We start from the raw sequence: 18,179 nt of genomic DNA on the forward strand, positions 1-18,179 counted from the left end.
CTCTCCCCAGTTGAGAATGTTTGGAGCATTATGGACTGGATCCGCCAACCATGTTGGTATTTTGACGATCTAACGCTCCATTTGGATAGAATGTGGTACGATATCCCTCAGGAGGACATCCAACAAGCCAAGCCGAATAACTGCTTGCCTGAGGGTCAGACGTGGACCAACGCGTTAGTGACTTGCTCAATTTGTGAAGCTCTTTCTCCTGAAAAAAATTATCCATTTTTTCCCGCAATTATTGTCATTAAATGGTCTGTACATGTACATCACATCTATAGAGTTCCGTTCCAATCTGATAATTCCTACGTGATACGTTTCTTCTTTCTTGTCTTACAAAGAGACCCTCCATACTGCAAATCACGGATTTTGATGCGCTTCAAATATTTTGTAGAGGTACTTACCCTGAGTAACTGGCTATCCGGTTTTTTTTTTTTTTTAGCGACGGGCCTTTGTCTTTGAGAAAATCGATTTTGAAGTTCATTGCGGGCTTTGTATATCCGTAACATTACGTATATGTCGAACAAGTCAGCGTAGCGCAGCGGTAAAGGTTCACGACTACCGCACTGGACGTACCGTGTTTGAATCCTGCTCGTGTACTTTTTTTTTTTTTTTCTTTCAAAGTCTACCGAATTTTTTAGTTTTACTTCAAAGAATATCAACAAACAGTGTAAGGTGTGCGAAATTATAAAGATGCATTCAGTTATTAATTTTTTCAAATATTCATTCCGTTTGTGGTTCGCAGTTGGAGTTCTAAATGCTCGTACAACGGTCGCTTCTTGTAGTACCTGAAATCTATCTCCGCACATTATCGTCCCCTCTCCCGTGAATACCGTTAGCCTTACGGGAACCCCAGCTGCTAGGCCAATGAGGATGCGAGTTGTATTCCTTTACGTTCGCATCTATCTACAGCGTCAGTTGCTCGCAAAGCGACTCTAGCGCCGTGTGTTAGAAAAATTCTGGCGAAATGGGAGAACCAAGCGTTTCTGCAGTAGTGCAGCCAGAGGAAGATCCACAAGTAGAGGAACGAAGAATCAAGAGGCGAAATCACAAATGCCATTAAATACGCCGAAAATCTACTCCGCGATTTGAGTCTCGTACCGAATGCACCGCCTAGCGTGATCTCTACCAATTCCGTTGCAATTGGCGATGAGATATGTATCGCAATCCAGGATCTCTTGGTCGAAAGACAGATCATTATTGATGACGAATTGATAGATTTCAATGAAGAAGATGAACTAGGAGAATATGATGCGAACCACAAACGGAATGAATATTTGAAAAAAGTTATTAACTGAATATATCTTTATAATTTCGCACACCTTACGCTGTTTGTTGATATTCTTTGAAATAAAATTGAAAAATTCGGTCTATTTTGAAAAAAAAGGGTACACGAGCAGGATCCGAACACGGTACCTCCACTGGGGTAACTGGGAACCTTTACCGCTATGTTAATGTTAAGAATGTACAACAAAGCGGACAATGGACTTTAAAATCGATTTTCTCAAAACCGAAGGCACGCCGCTAAAAACCCGGATAGCCAGGTACTCAGGGAAAGTGCCTCTACAGCATATTTGAAGCGCATCAAAATCCGTGATTTACAGTATGGAAGGTCCCCTTCTTAGAGTGTAAATGTGGTACAGAGTTGTTCATCGTTCGTTGCGGTACTTTGAAATGATGGATCTCGAGTGATTGCTGCGACAGAAACCAATAAGTAAAATGCTTCGAAAAGTAGCAAAGCACGCACTCAGATGACGCGTAGCCCTATAGTGGAGCTTCCGAAGTCTGAGTGCTCCACGCGACTGGCTTTGCCTGTTCCCGGCTTGGTTGGTTGGTTGGTTTGGGGAAGGAGACCAGACAGCGTGGTCATCGGTCTCATCGGATTAGGGAAGGATGGGGAAGGAAGTCGGCCGTGCCCTTTCAGAGGAACCATCCCGGCATTTGCAAATGGCTCTGAGCACTATGGGACTCAACTGCTGTGGTCATAAGTCCCCTAGAACTTAGAACTACTTAAACCTAACTAACCTAAGGACAGCACACAACACCCAGCCATCACGAGGCAGAGAAAATCCCTGACCCCGCCGGGAATCGAACCCGGGAACCCGGGCGTGGGAAGCGAGAACGCTACCGCACGACCACGAGATGCGGGCCCGGCATTTGCCTGGAGTGATTTAGGGAAATCACGGAAAACCTAAATCAGGATGGCCGGACGCGGGATTGAACCGTCGTCCTTCCGAATGCGAGTCCAGTGTCTAACCACTGCGCCACCTCGCTCGGTGTTCCCGGCTTGGGCGTGACATGTCGTCTCGGTTGTGATCTAAGCGGCAGCGCCACGCCTCTCCTTTGTCGTACGTCCCATGTGTCATCCCACAGCATGCTTGCCCACCTTATCTCACTGCAGGTTAGCCTGGTGATGACGCACACACAGCTCGGCTCATACAGTACGAGTTAGTCGCCTGCTCCCAGTATTCACCGGTGGTGGAATGACTTCATATTGTCGAATGTGGTATGGCGAGTATTTGGCTTCTCGGAACTGACGCTCCTGATACATTCTGTCTGTTATTATTTCGGATGACGGTGGCTTGCCCAAATTAATTTTATCGTATTATTAACGCATGACATCTATTCCATCATCTGGAAGTGAGGTCATCAATCAATCAACAATGGCAAAAAGGACCTCGTTAGGTCTCAACGCACGGACTTCGAGACGTGAACACACGGCTGAGGGATGTACGAGAAACCCCGTTACTCTCCTACTTACCTTCTTCAGTATACTAACATATGTTGAATCTATACGCTGTTGGCCGGCCGTGTGACAGGGCGGTTCTAGGTGCTGCAGTCTGGAACCGCGCGACCGCTGCGGTCGCAGGTTCGAATCCTGCCTCGGGCATGGATGTGTGTGATGTCCTTAGGTCAGTTAGATTTAAGTAGTTCTAAGTTCTAGGGGACTGATGACCTCAGATGTTAAGTCCCATAGTGCTCAGAGCCATTTGAACCTATACGCTGTTGGAACAGATTTAGTTGAAACAGAGTCATAAACTACCTCAAAATCTATTAATCCACTGGTAAATCGTATTCATTGCTCTGTTCTATAGTTTCCTCTGCCATTTATAAGGGGCCGTTTGTGCCACAGTCACTTTCAAAGCAAGCTTGTGCTTTTGCAAGATTAAAATACACTGACGGAAAAAATTGTAACACCAAAAAATAATTAATGTAGAGTAATGGAATTTCGGGAATACATTTGTCTAGGTAACATATTTAAATGATTAAAATTGAAAGATCACAAGTTAATGCAAGCATGAGTTAAACCACTGCAAATATGAAGTGCTGGTACATTAATAACTGGTGTAACCGCAAGAATGTTGAATGCAAGCATACAAACGTGCAATATTGTGTTGTATAGGTGCCAGATGTCAGTTTGTGGGGTGGAGTTCCATGCTTTTTGCAATTAACCACTCAATACAGGGACGGTTAATGCTGTTTGTGATTTTGTGGTCCGATAATTTCCCATATGTGCTCGATTGGAGACAGTTCTGGCTATCGAGCAGGCCAAGCCAACATGTCAGCATTCTGTAGAGCATGTTGGGTTACTAAAACGGTATGTGGGCGGGCGTTATACTGTTGGAAAACACCCCCTGCAATGCTGTTCATGAATGGCAACACAACAACTCGATTCACCAGATTGACGTTAAAATTTACAATCAAGGTGCGTGAGATAACCACGACAGTGCTCCTATTGTCATATGAAATCACACCCCACACCATAACTCCAGGTGTAGGTCCAGTGAGTCTAGCACACAGACAGGTTGTTCCTGACCCTCAACTGACCTCCTTCTAACCAACACGCGGCCATCACTCGCACCGAGGCAGAACCGGCTTTCATCAGGAAACTCAACAGACCTCCACCATGCCATCCCGTTAGCTCTCGCTTGACACCACTCAAGTAGCAAATGGAGGCGGTTTGATGTTAGTAGAATGCACACTATAGGGCGTCTGGCTCTGAGCTGTCCTTAAAGTAACCTATAAATTGCTGCTTTAAATGCAGTACGATTCGCCAGAGCCATATGCCGAACATGATGGTCTTCCTTCTCAGTAGTGACACGTGGCCGTCCAGAGCCCAGTCTTCTAGCAACTGTACATTCTCGTGACCCCCGCTGCCACTAATCATGTGCAATGGCTAATTTCTTGCGAAGTTTTTCTGCGGTGTCGCAGAAGGATCATACAGCTTCTCGTAGCCCTACTACAAAATGGCTCTGAGCACTATGGGACTTAACTTCTAAGGTCATCAGTCCCCTAGAACTTAGAACTACTTAAACCTAACTAACCTAAGGACATCACACACATCCATGCCCGAGGCAGGATTCGAACCTGCGACCGTAGCGGTCGCGCGGTTCCAGACTGTAGCGCCTAGAACCGCTCGGCCACCCCGGCCGGCGCCCTACTACACAACCTCGTTAGAACTCACTGAGATGTTAAACTTCCTGGCAGGTTAAAACTGTGTGTCGGACCGAGACTCGAACTCGGGACCTTTGCCTTTCGCGGGCAATTGCTCTACCAACTGAGCTACCCAAGCACAACTCACACCCCGTCCTCACAGTTTTACTTCCGCCAGTACCTCGTCTCCTACTTTCCAAACTTCACAGAAGCTCTCCTGCGAACCTGCAGAACTAGCACTCCTGGAGGAAAAGATATTGCGCAGACATGGGTTAGCCACAGCCTGGGGGAATGTTTCCAGAATGAGATTTCCACTCAGCAGCGGAGTGTGCGGTGATATGAAACTTCCTGGCAGATTAAAACTGTGTGCCGGACCGAGACTCGAACTCGGGACCTTTGCCCGCGAAAGGCAAAGGTCCCGAGTTCGAGTCTCGGTCAGGCACACAGTTTTAATCTGTCAGGAAGTTTCATATCAGCGCACACTCCGCTGCAGAGTGGAAATCTCATTCTGGACCACTGAGACGTTGGTAACTGCGTCTTGGTTCCCTTAAACTCATTCTTGACTAACTTCAACTCACCACGTCCAATCTCAAAGGTAACATCGCTCACGACCGCTACAGAGGGTATTTAAAGCAAATCTGATTTGCATCCTCATAGTGGCACTACTAGCGCCTCTCTTACAAGACTGGCGTGAAATTGGAATAGACATCACGTTTCAGGTGTAGAAACACGCCTACCAATTTTTGTTTATGTCGCACAACCCCTTGTTGGTGTAGCGATTTTTTCTGTCGTTGTACGTTTGTCTCTGTGTGGTTATAAATTATGTAACGAAGTTGATCGTTCTATGGTTCATTTATGTCTTGTTTGACCCATTCTGTTATGACGTGGAGTAATTACAGCAGTTTTCCGGTTTCGGGAAACTGTCTTCGTGCACGCAAAATCTGTAAACAAGGTAACAATGTACATATACAGGGTGATTTAGCTAAGCTGTTCACCTCAAATATTTCAGGTGTAATTTACTATCTTGTAAGTCTCTTTTCACTCGGATTAACTGTGAGGAAGTCGTTACTAAACGACATATAGTTTCTTTTCATAGCTATATTAATTACAGTGTTAGAGGTTTCTCTATGCTTTTTCAAATGGCACTATAGTAATTTCAGCTGCATGTTCTAAAAGAGATAAATTCCATGACATTTCATCTCCAGAATGCGATTAGTAGTTTTGAAGTAATTACAATATTTAGACCTTAGGAATTATCTGTTTTGAACATGAAACCAACTGCTGTCTGATGCGGAATTTCTTGATTTTATACATAAACAAGGAAATACATGACGTTCGATAAGGAGGAACAGAGCGGTCTTGGGATAAAGAGGGCACATAGGAAATATAGCTTTTATTATGTCTGTATTGTTCACGTGTGTCGAGTGCTGGTTAGTTGGAAAAATATAAACGTTTTCCACAAACCAAAAGAAACAAGATATTCTACTTCGTTATGGAGGATGCAGAGGGACGCGAAGAGAACAGTTAAAGTTGTATGCATAAAGGTATCCCGAACGACGGTGTCCAACAAGAGTGCAAATAAACGGATGTGCAAAAAATTATTACTTAGTTAGTTAGTTAGTCAGTTAGTTACACGTTCCATAGATCATTCGAACGATTCTTTTGTCGAAATGATGTGGAACGAATCAATTTACTGGATATGTATACATAATTAGTGTTAACATTAATGAACACATCATTTTTAGTCTTACTCATATAATTACACTTAGGTTATTTTGTTTGTACTGGCTAACCAGTTTTTAAGCAGAAATTCGTCAACGGAAAGAAGGTGTCGTCCAAGAGAAATGTTTCATATCAGCGCAGACTCCGCTGCAGAGTGAAAATCACATTCTGGAAATATCCCCCAGGCTGTGGCTAACCCATGTCTGCGCAATATCTTTCTTCCAGGAGTGCTAGTTCTGCAGGTTCGCTTCTGTGAAGTTTGGAAAGTAGGAGACGAGGTACTGGCGGAAGTAAAGCTGGGAGGACGGGGTGTGAGTAGTGCTTGGGTAGCTCAGTTGGTAGAGCACTTGCCCGCGAAAGGCAAAGGTTCCGAGTTCGAGTCTCGGTCAGGCACACAGTTTTAATCTGTCAGGAAGTTTCATATCAGCGCACACTCCGCTGCAGAGTGGAAATCTCATTCTGGACCACTGAGACGTTGGTAACTGCGTCTTGGTTCCCTTAAACTCATTCTTGACTAACTTCAACTCACCACGTCCAATCTCAAAGGTAACATCGCTCACGACCGCTACAGAGGGTATTTAAAGCAAATCTGATTTGCATCCTCATAGTGGCACTACTAGCGCCTCTCTTACAAGACTGGCGTGAAATTGGAATAGACATCACGTTTCAGGTGTAGAAACACGCCTACCAATTTTTGTTTATGTCGCACAACCCCTTGTTGGTGTAGCGATTTTTTCTGTCGTTGTACGTTTGTCTCTGTGTGGTTATAAATTATGTAACGAAGTTGATCGTTCTATGGTTCATTTATGTCTTGTTTGACCCATTCTGTTATGACGTGGAGTAATTACAGCAGTTTTCCGGTTTCGGGAAACTGTCTTCGTGCACGCAAAATCTGTAAACAAGGTAACAATGTACATATACAGGGTGATTTAGCTAAGCTGTTCACCTCAAATATTTCAGGTGTAATTTACTATCTTGTAAGTCTCTTTTCACTCGGATTAACTGTGAGGAAGTCGTTACTAAACGACATATAGTTTCTTTTCATAGCTATATTAATTACAGTGTTAGAGGTTTCTCTATGCTTTTTCAAATGGCACTATAGTAATTTCAGCTGCATGTTCTAAAAGAGATAAATTCCATGACATTTCATCTCCAGAATGCGATTAGTAGTTTTGAAGTAATTACAATATTTAGACCTTAGGAATTATCTGTTTTGAACATGAAACCAACTGCTGTCTGATGCGGAATTTCTTGATTTTATACATAAACAAGGAAATACATGACGTTCGATAAGGAGGAACAGAGCGGTCTTGGGATAAAGAGGGCACATAGGAAATATAGCTTTTATTATGTCTGTATTGTTCACGTGTGTCGAGTGCTGGTTAGTTGGAAAAATATAAACGTTTTCCACAAACCAAAAGAAACAAGATATTCTACTTCGTTATGGAGGATGCAGAGGGACGCGAAGAGAACAGTTAAAGTTGTATGCATAAAGGTATCCCGAACGACGGTGTCCAACAAGAGTGCAAATAAACGGATGTGCAAAAAATTATTACTTAGTTAGTTAGTTAGTCAGTTAGTTACACGTTCCATAGATCATTCGAACGATTCTTTTGTCGAAATGATGTGGAACGAATCAATTTACTGGATATGTATACATAATTAGTGTTAACATTAATGAACACATCATTTTTAGTCTTACTCATATAATTACACTTAGGTTATTTTGTTTGTACTGGCTAACCAGTTTTTAAGCAGAAATTCGTCAACGGAAAGAAGGTGTCGTCCAAGAGAAATGTTTCATATCAGCGCAGACTCCGCTGCAGAGTGAAAATCACATTCTGGAAATATCCCCCAGGCTGTGGCTAACCCATGTCTGCGCAATATCTTTCTTCCAGGAGTGCTAGTTCTGCAGGTTCGCTTCTGTGAAGTTTGGAAAGTAGGAGACGAGGTACTGGCGGAAGTAAAGCTGGGAGGACGGGGTGTGAGTAGTGCTTGGGTAGCTCAGTTGGTAGAGCACTTGCCCGCGAAAGGCAAAGGTTCCGAGTTCGAGTCTCGGTCCGGCACACAGTTTTAATCTGTCAGGAAGTTTCATATCAGCGCACACTCCGCTGCAGAGTGGAAATCTCATTCTGGACCACTGAGATGTTGATAACTGCGTCTTGGTTCCCCTAAACTCATTCTTGACTAACTTCAACTCACCACGTCCAATCTCAAAGGTAACATCGCTCACGACCGCTACAGGGGGTATTTAAAGTAACTCTGATTTGCATCCTCATAGTGGCGCTACTAGCGCCTCTCTTATACGACTGGCGCGAAATTGGAACAGACATCATGTTTCAGATATAGAAACACGCCTACCAATTGTACGGTTTTCTCCGTGTGGTTATAAATGATGTAAGGAAGTTGATCGTTCTATGTTTCATTTGTGTCTTTGTCTGACCCATTCTGTTATGACGTGGAATAATTACAGAAGTTTTCCGGTTTAAGGAAACTGTCTTCGTGCACATGAAATCTGTAAACAATGTACATATACAGGGTGATTTAGCTAAGCTATTCACCTCAAATATTTCAGGTGTAATTTACTATTTTGTAATTGTCTTTTCACCCGGATTAGCTGTGAGGAAGTCGTTACTAAACGACATATAGTTTCTTTTCATAGCTACACTCCTGGAAATTGAAATAAGAACACCGTGAATTCATTGTCCCAGGAAGGGGAAACTTTATTGACACATTCCTGGGGTCAGATACATCACATGATCACACTGACAGAACCACAGGCATATAGACACAGGCAACAGAGCATGCACAATGTCGGCACTAGTACAGTGTATATCCACCTTTCGCAGCAATGCAGGCTGCTATTCTCCCATGGAGACGATCGTAGACATGCTGGATGTAGTCCTGTGGAACGGCTTGCCATGCCATTTCCACCTGGCGCCTCAGTTGGACCAGCGTTCGTGCTGGACGTGCAGACCGCGTGAGACGACGCTTCATCCAGTCCCAAACATGCTCAATGGGGGACAGATCCGGAGATCTTGCTGGCCAGGGTAGTTGACTTACACCTTCTAGAGCACGTTGGGTGGCACGGGATACATGCGGACGTGCATTGTCCTGTTGGAACAGCAAGTTCCCTTGCCGGTCTAGGAATGGTAGAACGATGGGTTCGATGACGGTTTGGATGTACCGTGCACTATTCAGTGTCCCCTCGGAGCAACAGTGTCCCTAATTTGCTGGGAAGTGGCGGTGCGGTCCCCTACGGCACTGCGTAGGATCCTACGGTCTTGGCGTGCATCCGTGCGTCGCTGCGGTCCGGTCCCAGGTCGACGGGCACGTGCACCTTCCGCCGACCACTGGCGACAACATCGATGTACTGTGGAGACCTCACGCCCCACGTGTTGAGCAATTCGGCGGTACGTCCACCCGGCCTCCCGCATGCCCACTATACGCCCTCGCTCAAAGTCCGTCAACTGCACATACGGTTCACGTCCACGCTGTCGCGACATGCTACCAGTGTTAAAGACTGCGATGGAGCTCCGTATGCCACGGCAAACTGGCTGACACTGACGGCGGCGGTGCACAAATGCTGCGCAGCTAGCGCCATTCGACGGCCAACACCGCGGTTCCTGGTGTGTCCGCTGTGCCGTGCGTGTGATCATTGCTTGTACAGCCCTCTCGCAGTGTCCGGAGCAAGTATGGTGGGTCTGACACACCGGTGTCAATGTGTTCTTTTTTCCATTTCCAGGAGTGTATATTAATTACAGTCTTAGCGATATCTCTACGCTTTTTCAAATGGCACTATAGTAATTTCAGCTGCATGTTCTAAAAGAGATAAATTCCATGACATTTCATCTCCAGAATGCGATTAGTAGTTTTGAAGTAATTACAATATTTAGACCTTAGGAATTATCTGTTTTGAACATGAAACCAACTGCTGTCTGATGCGGAATTTCTTGATTTTATACATAAACAAGGAAATACATGACGTTCGATAAGGAGGAACAGAGCGGTCTTGGGATAAAGAGGGCACATAGGAAATATAGCTTTTATTATGTCTGTGTTGTTCACGTGTGTCGAGTGCTGGTTAGTTGGAAAAATATAAACGTTTTCCACAAACCAAAAGAAACAAGATATTCTACTTCGTTATGGAGGATGCAGAGGGACGCGAAGAGAACAGTTAAGTTGTATGCATAAAGGTATCCCGAACGACGGTGTCCAACAAGAGTGCAAATAAACGGATGTGCAAAAAATTATTACTTAGTTAGTTAGTTAGTCAGTTAGTTACACGTTCCATAGATCATTCGAACGATTCTTTTGTCGAAATGATGTGGAACGAATCAATTTACTGGATATGTATACATAATTAGTGTTAACATTAATGAACACATCATTTTTAGTCTTACTCATAGAATTACACTTAAGTTATTTTGTCTTTACTGGCTAACCAGTTTTCAAGTAGAAATTCGTCAGCGGAGTAGAAGGTGCCGTCCAAGAGAAATTATTTTAAAACAGATTTAAAGCTTGCTTCGCTACCTGTCAGACATTTTATGTTATTGGGCAAATAATCAAAAATCTTTGTTGCTGCAAACTGAAGTCCTTCCTGAACCACTGGCAGGTTTAACAATGGGTAATAAGTCATTTTTCTCTCTAGTGTTGTACGTATGGACATCACTCTTCTTCTCAAATGGTGATGGATCATTTATAACGTATTGCATTAGCGAATATATGTACTGTGTCGGCTCAGTTAAAACGTCTAGTCCTTGAACAGGTTGGTTGGTTGGTTGGTTTGGGGAAGGAGACCAGACAGCGTGGTCATCGGTCTCATCGGATTAGGGAAGGATTGGGAAGGAAGTCAGCCGTGCCATTTCAGAGGAACCATCCCGGCATTTGCCTGGAGCGATTTAGGGAAATCACGGAAAACCTAAATCAGGATGGCCGGACGCGGGATTGAACCGTCGTCCTCCCGAATGCGAGTCCAGTGTCTAACCACTGCGCCACCCCGCTCGGTCCTTGAACAGGTACCTACACGACGTCCGTTGGTGAACACCACGTACTGTTCTTACTGTTCGCTTTTTTGCAATCAGTACTTTCTTTCTAATTGATGAGTTAACCCAGAAAAGTATTCTGTACGATATTATTTAGTGGAAATATGCGAAATATGTCAGAAGTTTGATTTGTTTTTTCTTGTCTTTTTTTTTTTTCAAGACTAGCAATTATACGAAGAGCAGAAGTAGCTGCACTTAATTGTTTGAGAAAATCAGTAATATGCTTCTTACAGTTCAAGTTTTCATCGATAAGTGCACCCAAAAATTTGGAAAATTCTACCCTGTTCACTGATTCCTCCTCATATGCTACATGAAATGTTGATATGACTCTATGTATTGTACAGAACTGAATGTAGTGTGTTTTTTCAAAATTTAGGGAGAGTCAATTTTCAGAGAATCGCTTAATAATTCTTTGACAAATATCATTTACCAAATCTTCTGTTGCTTTCTCTCTAATGGCATTTATTACAACACTAGTATCATCTGTATATATAAAATTCTCCGTGGTTTGAACCCCTATTGCAAATGGCCTTCCTCAGGGTGTTTTGCTTACTCTGAGGAAAGCCATTTGCAACAGTAACCGAAACGTCGGACAGTTTTACATATTGACAGTGCAGTCACATATGCGGAAGAATTTTATTGAAAAACTGTTTATTATTTCAGAAGTAATCGTCATAACAGTTAAAACATTTATCCCGTTATGCGTTTAAAACGGTCAGTACCGTCTTGTAAAAACGTTCGCAGTTGCCTACAGGACCATGATTGTACCCAGGCGTGCACCTCTTCGTCAGAAGCAAAAAGACGGCCATAATTGTCTTTCTGCAGGGCTCCAAAAATATGGAAATCACATGGAGAGAGATCAAGACTTAATAAGATGACGTGTAAGGGCTTCCCAGCGAAACTTATGCAGCGTACTCGAAAATACCTGGACAACATGTGGGCGGGCCGAAATATTTAGCGATGTATGGAACGTAAATCGAAAATAGAGATTAGACGCTATAGGAGTGGGAGTGCCCATTGCTGTCGACACAAATATTGTATGCATGTCGAATCTTAGCCTGACTGTGCAGTTTTCTGGGCACGAGTAGCAGACCTAGGTGACCTCAATTATCGGATGTTTCTCCGGCCATCCTATTCCGCCGTAACAGCATATGGAATAGGTTCTCAGATATGTGAATGGCTCGAAGACTTCTTAAACAATAGAACCCACTACGTTGTCCTCGAAGGCGAGTATTCATCAGAAAGAAGGGCATCGTCAGGAGTGCCCCAGGGAAGTGTGATAGGACTCCTGTTAACTCTGTATACATTAATGGTCTGAGGACACGATGAGCAGCAGTTTATGGTCGTTTGTTGATGATTCTATGGTGTACGGAAATATGTCATCGCTGAGTGACTGTAGGAGGACACAGAATTGTCTTAGACGGAACTTATAGTTGGTATAAAGAATGGTAACTTGGTCTGAGTGTAGGAAAATGTAGGTTAATGCGGATGAGTGGGAAAAACATCCTATAATGTTCAAATAGAGCATTAGTAGTGTGCTGTTTGACAAAATCATACATCAATTAAGTATCTAGGTACAGCGTTGCAACACAATACGAACTGGAATGAGTACATCAGGTGATAATAGGGAAAGCGAATGGTCGACTTTGTTTCATTGGGAGAATTTTGGGAAAATGTCGCTCATCTATAAAGGTGACGGCGTATAGAACACTAATGCGACTCGTTCTTGAGACAGCTCGAGTGTCTGTGATCCCCACCAGATCATATTAAAGGAAGACATCGAAGCAATACAGAGGTGTGCTGCTAGATTTATTACCAGTGGGCTCGATCAGCACCCAACCACTACGGAGATACTTTGTCTATTGAGAAAATTTAAAGAACTGACATTTGAGGCTGACTGCAAAACGATTATACTGCCACCAACGCACATTTTGCGTAAGGACCATGAAGATAAGATGAGAGAAATTAAGGCTTTTAAGGAGGCTCATTGACAGTCACCTTTCCCTCGCTCTATTTGCGAGTGGAACAAAAAAGGAAATGATTGCTAGTGGTATGTAGTACACTCCGCCATGCATCTTATGGTGGATCCGGATTACACATGGAGATGTAGATACTTGTACTGCATCGCTAAGAAAGCCCCAGAGTTTGGTACAAACGTGAAAGTTAAAAAAAGAATTAGCATGTAGCACGACATCCTTCCTTCATTCGATTCCGTAACTGCACGTCATGAAACACAAGACCGCAGTGAATGCAAGTAGTGCATCAAGGAGAGAGCTAGCCAGACTAAATATCAGGCGACAGACCACTTTTATTGGTTTAAACATCAACACTTCTTTATCTGCAAGGCCATAATAGGGATCATAACATTAACATCATCACATGTAGCCATGTACTAAGGCTAGGGAGGGTTGGGCTTAAGGAACTGATGTCATAAAGCTAACCTCACCGGGCATATAACTGCAGAAAAATAGATGTTAGCTAAAATGCTACGTTAAGAAGGCAGGCACGCAAGCAAACCGACAGTCTGAATGTAACTAATTAGGCCTACTCTTGATGTACACTGAGGTGACGACAAGACTCATGGGATGACTACAAATATCGTATTGGACCTTCTTTTGAAGGCCGTAGTGCAGCAGCTTGGTGTGGCATGGACTCAACAAGTCATTGGAAGTCCCCTGCAGAAATATTGGGTCATGTTGCGTCTATAGCCGTCCATAATTGCGAAAATGTTGCTGGTGCAGGGTTTTGTACATGATTTGACCTCTCGATTATGTTCCATATATGTTCAAAGGGATTCATGTTGGGCGATCTGGGTGACCAAATCATTTGCTTGAACTGTCCAGAACGCTCTTCAAACCACAACTGTCAGCTGGTGACATGGCTCACTGTCATCCATAAAAATGACGTCCATGAGCTGCTGCAAATAGTCTCCAAATAGCCAAACACAATAATTTCCAGTCAGTGATTTGCTCAGTTGGTCCAGAGAGCCCCATCTATTCCATGTAAACACAGCCCAAACACTTAAGGAGCTACCACCAGCTTGTACAGTGCCTTGTTGACAGCTTGGGCCCATGGCTACATGCCGTCTGTGACACACTTGAACCTTACCATCAGCTGTTACCATCTGAAATCGGGACTCATCCGACCAGACCACGGTTTTCCAGTCCTCCAACCCATATGACCACACGCACAGGAGAGGCGCTGCAGGCGACATTGCGCTTTTAGCAAAAGCACTCGGATTGGTCGTCTGCTGCCATAGCCCATGCTAAATTTCGCTGCACTGTCCTAACACATATGTTTGTCATACATCCACAGTAGATTTCGTGTACACAATATTACCATCTGTACATGTGCGTACTATCCCAAAACTTTTGTCACTTCGGTGTAAGTCACAATACATCCTCAAATTAAATATACAGAGATGATCCATGCATCAAGAAACTAATGTGTATGTTTATCCATATTCCATACTAATTCAGAAAACTACACACTGTATGGGTACTGCAGTATAAACATCTGTTACGAACAGATGCTTGCAGCTATATCTCGAGCCTCACAGATTGCAATGTATCTGCTGCTACACTGATCATGTGATGGTTAACTTGAATGTCTGTTTGTGGTTCTACCTATCTGTGAGTGACATTGGATGACTTGCTTCTCTGCCTGCTTTTTGCCTATGTTGCTGCCCCATAGGTTATGACATCGAGTTTCTTCGTGTTGTGCCAGCATGCCAGGATGAGGTGTTGCATTACTATCTATTATTAACAGAATCCCACCGATCCACTTTCAGCCATCTAGGTTAGAATACTACTCTGAAAAAGTAGATAATCCGTTGTGTGCACCCCACCACATGGTGATCTTTTCTGATATCTAATTATTGCAGCAGTCTTGTGTAGACAACTATTACCTTAGATGACACTTGAATTCTAGTGTCATATTATTATATGCATTATCTAACAGCCAGTGAGTATCTCTCTCCTCGTTATGATTTTAATTTCTAACTACGTTATTGGTGGTGGTGGTGGGTGGTGGTTAGTGTTTAACGTCCCGTCGACAACGAGGTCATTAGAGACGGAGCGCAAGCTCGGGTTAGGGAAGGATGGGGAAGGAAATCGGCCGTGCCCTTTCAATGGAACCATCCCGGAATTTGCCTGAAACGATTTAGGGAAATCACGGAAAACCTAAATCAGGATGGCTGGAAACGGGATTGAACCGTCGTCCTCCCGAATGCGAGTCCAGTGTGCTAACCACTGCGCCACCTCGCTCGGTAACTACGTTATTGTGCTGTGCTGTTGGTATATTTTGTTAAAATACCACACTGTACTGCTTGTTAGTCATTTAAAATCATTTATCTTAGAATCTAAAATTGGAGGTATTTGAAGGAAAAAACAGGCAGTAAACATTACAGAGGGTGTGCTTACAGAAAAATTCATGATATCTTCATGTAATTTATCACTTTAATAGATGTTGTGGCTGTTGTTTATCATTTATAGCATTTTTTTAAAAATTTAATCGTATGGCTAGGCCCTCCCCGTAGGGGCAAACCATTCGCCGGATGCCGGTCTTTCAATTTGACGCCACTTCGGCGACCTGCAGTCGATGAGGATGATAGGATGATGATGAGGACAGCACAACACCCAGTCCCTGGGCGGAGAAAATTCCCCGACCCAGCAGGGAATCGAACCCGGGCCCAGAGGATTGACAATACGTCACGCTGACCATTCAGCTACCGGGGACGGACATTTGTAGCAATGGTAGGTGGTAATACAGTGGTGTGCTTACAGAGAATCTCTTGCGTTAGACACTATGCTTTAGGAGTTAAGCGTTATGTGTTAGTCATTAGGTATTAGGCGCTATCCATTACGCATTCAGCGTCAGCCGTTATGTGTATCTGGTGCCTCACTGTGCTTGCAATGTGTGCGAAATCTTACATATAATACAACTTTATTTTTGCTCGAATTTTTGTAGAGGTCCTGCTTATGAATTACGATAAGCATACATTTTAATACGTAATACAGATGTGAAAATTACGTTAATAATGTATATTAGCGCAGAAAAATGCATGTCGTCCTGACCATCACAGCTTCTTCTAATTACAGCCTCTAACGAGAGAGAGAATTGCTGCAGTATGTTCCAATAAAACTTGTATAACCCAGCCCTCTGAGACTAAGATACACGAAATTCCGTTTAAAGCAACGTGAGCTGGCCGCTTCACAAGGGTAGTTGGCACTGATATCCAGCATGTCTTCATATTTCAGCTGTCACACAGTACACACACATGTGCATAGATGCCATATTCGCCTCAAGGCAGTCGCCCTTCTCTCCACAATTTAACAAAGTGCAAAGCAATCCACTCCCTATTGAACTCGGAAGTGAGAGAAGTCATGAGATAGCGATATGCACAAATACAGATAGTGGTAGTATCATGTACACAAGGTATCAAAGGGCAGTGCAGTGGCGGATCTGCCACTTGTACTCAGGTGATTCATGTAAAACGGCTTGCCACGTGATTATGTCGGCACTGCGGGAATTAGGACTGTGAACGTGGAGTGGTAGCTGGAACTAGACACATGGGAGATTCCTTTTAGGTAATCGTTAGGATATTCAGTATTTCAAGAGCCACAGGGTCGAGAGTGTGTCGAGAATACCAAATTCCAAGCATTTCCTGTCACCAAAGATAACACAGTGGCCGAAGGCCTTCACTAAACGACCGAGAACAGCGACGTTTCCTTGGAGTTGTCAGTGCAAACAGACATGCAACACAGAAATCAATGCGGAACGTATAAATAATGTATCCATTACGATATTGCAACGAAATTTGGGGTTAATAGTCTATGGCAACAGACGACCACCATAGATACCTTTTCTAACAGCACAACATTGCCTGCAGTGCTTCTCCTGGTCTCGTGACCATATCAGTTGGACCATAAACTACTGCAAATCTGTGGCCAGGTCGGATGAGTACCGATTTCAGTTGGCAAGAGCTCATGGTGGGAGTAGTGGAGCAAAGAGAGGACAGATGCATTTTGTTTGTTTAGGTTGCATACATTCAGTGGCAAACTAGATTGATTTATGACCCAGTCCCCTTAACCTGTTGTTATGATAATTGATTTATGACTCCCTTAGCGGTGATTTATGACTCCCAGGAGATAACCCATCCTTCTGAGAAACCCCATCCCCCCCTGCATCCCCTCCCCCACCTCTCTGGGAAATCCCTAACCCTCCCCCTCCCTTGCCAATACAAGCACACTATTGAAAACAAATTAATTGGCTAATTAATTAAATTGATCAATTAACTACCCCTCCCCTCCTGAGAAATTCCCCAGGTGTCCCCTCCCCTCCCCTACTTCCTTCCTCACCATCCAGAAAAAAATTGGCAGGAAAACCTCTCATTCTATGCAGAGATGCTGCTATGGAAGTCTCGGGTATTACCATGTCCAGTAACTACATTTGCTAATTATGTAATTACACTGCTGCAGATTGAAAGTGTTGTCTTGCTGGAAAATTTTCTCGTTTGTGTACACCTTGACATGCAGGGATCGACTGAGCTAGTGCAAACTGCCACCACCAGAGGACATCCCACCCATCACTCACTCCCTCCCCACCCCTTGCAGAAATAATTGGCGGGAAAAATCGCTGAACTGGTGGACTGGAAGAATTTCACAACAGAAAATTCAGATATATTGCAGAAGGTACAATAATACATTGTTTATTTATAAAATTGAGTTTGCTGGGGCTGGATCTCTCTTTTATTTGGTGGGAAAATCTCATCATTCTCTGCTGGTTAGGAAGATGCAGGTCTTGTAAAATATATCGGAAAAAAGTAGCTCATGCGTAAATAGATCACTTTTTTCCAAGTGCAAAAGGAATACCGTCATGAAACCGACGTCAGCATAACTCAACTCACTGCACATAGTTACACTGTTACAAATCGCTCTAAACATACATGGCGAAAAAACAACTTGCACACACTTTCTT

At 43.6% G+C, this 18,179-nt stretch overlaps 1 non-coding gene across 1 annotated transcript; it reads right to left on the reverse strand.

Moving 5' to 3' along the window:
• Positions 1-4,498: 4,498 nt before the first annotated feature.
• Positions 4,499-4,573, reverse strand: Trnas-cga (transfer RNA serine (anticodon CGA)). Its single transcript has one exon. It is a non-coding gene; the product is annotated as a tRNA-Ser (tRNA).
• Positions 4,574-18,179: the final 13,606 nt, after the last annotated feature.

The sequence above is a fragment of the Schistocerca cancellata genome, chromosome 4 (genome assembly GCF_023864275.1).
Source record: "Schistocerca cancellata isolate TAMUIC-IGC-003103 chromosome 4, iqSchCanc2.1, whole genome shotgun sequence".
Taxonomy (NCBI): Eukaryota; Metazoa; Arthropoda; class Insecta; order Orthoptera; family Acrididae; genus Schistocerca; species Schistocerca cancellata.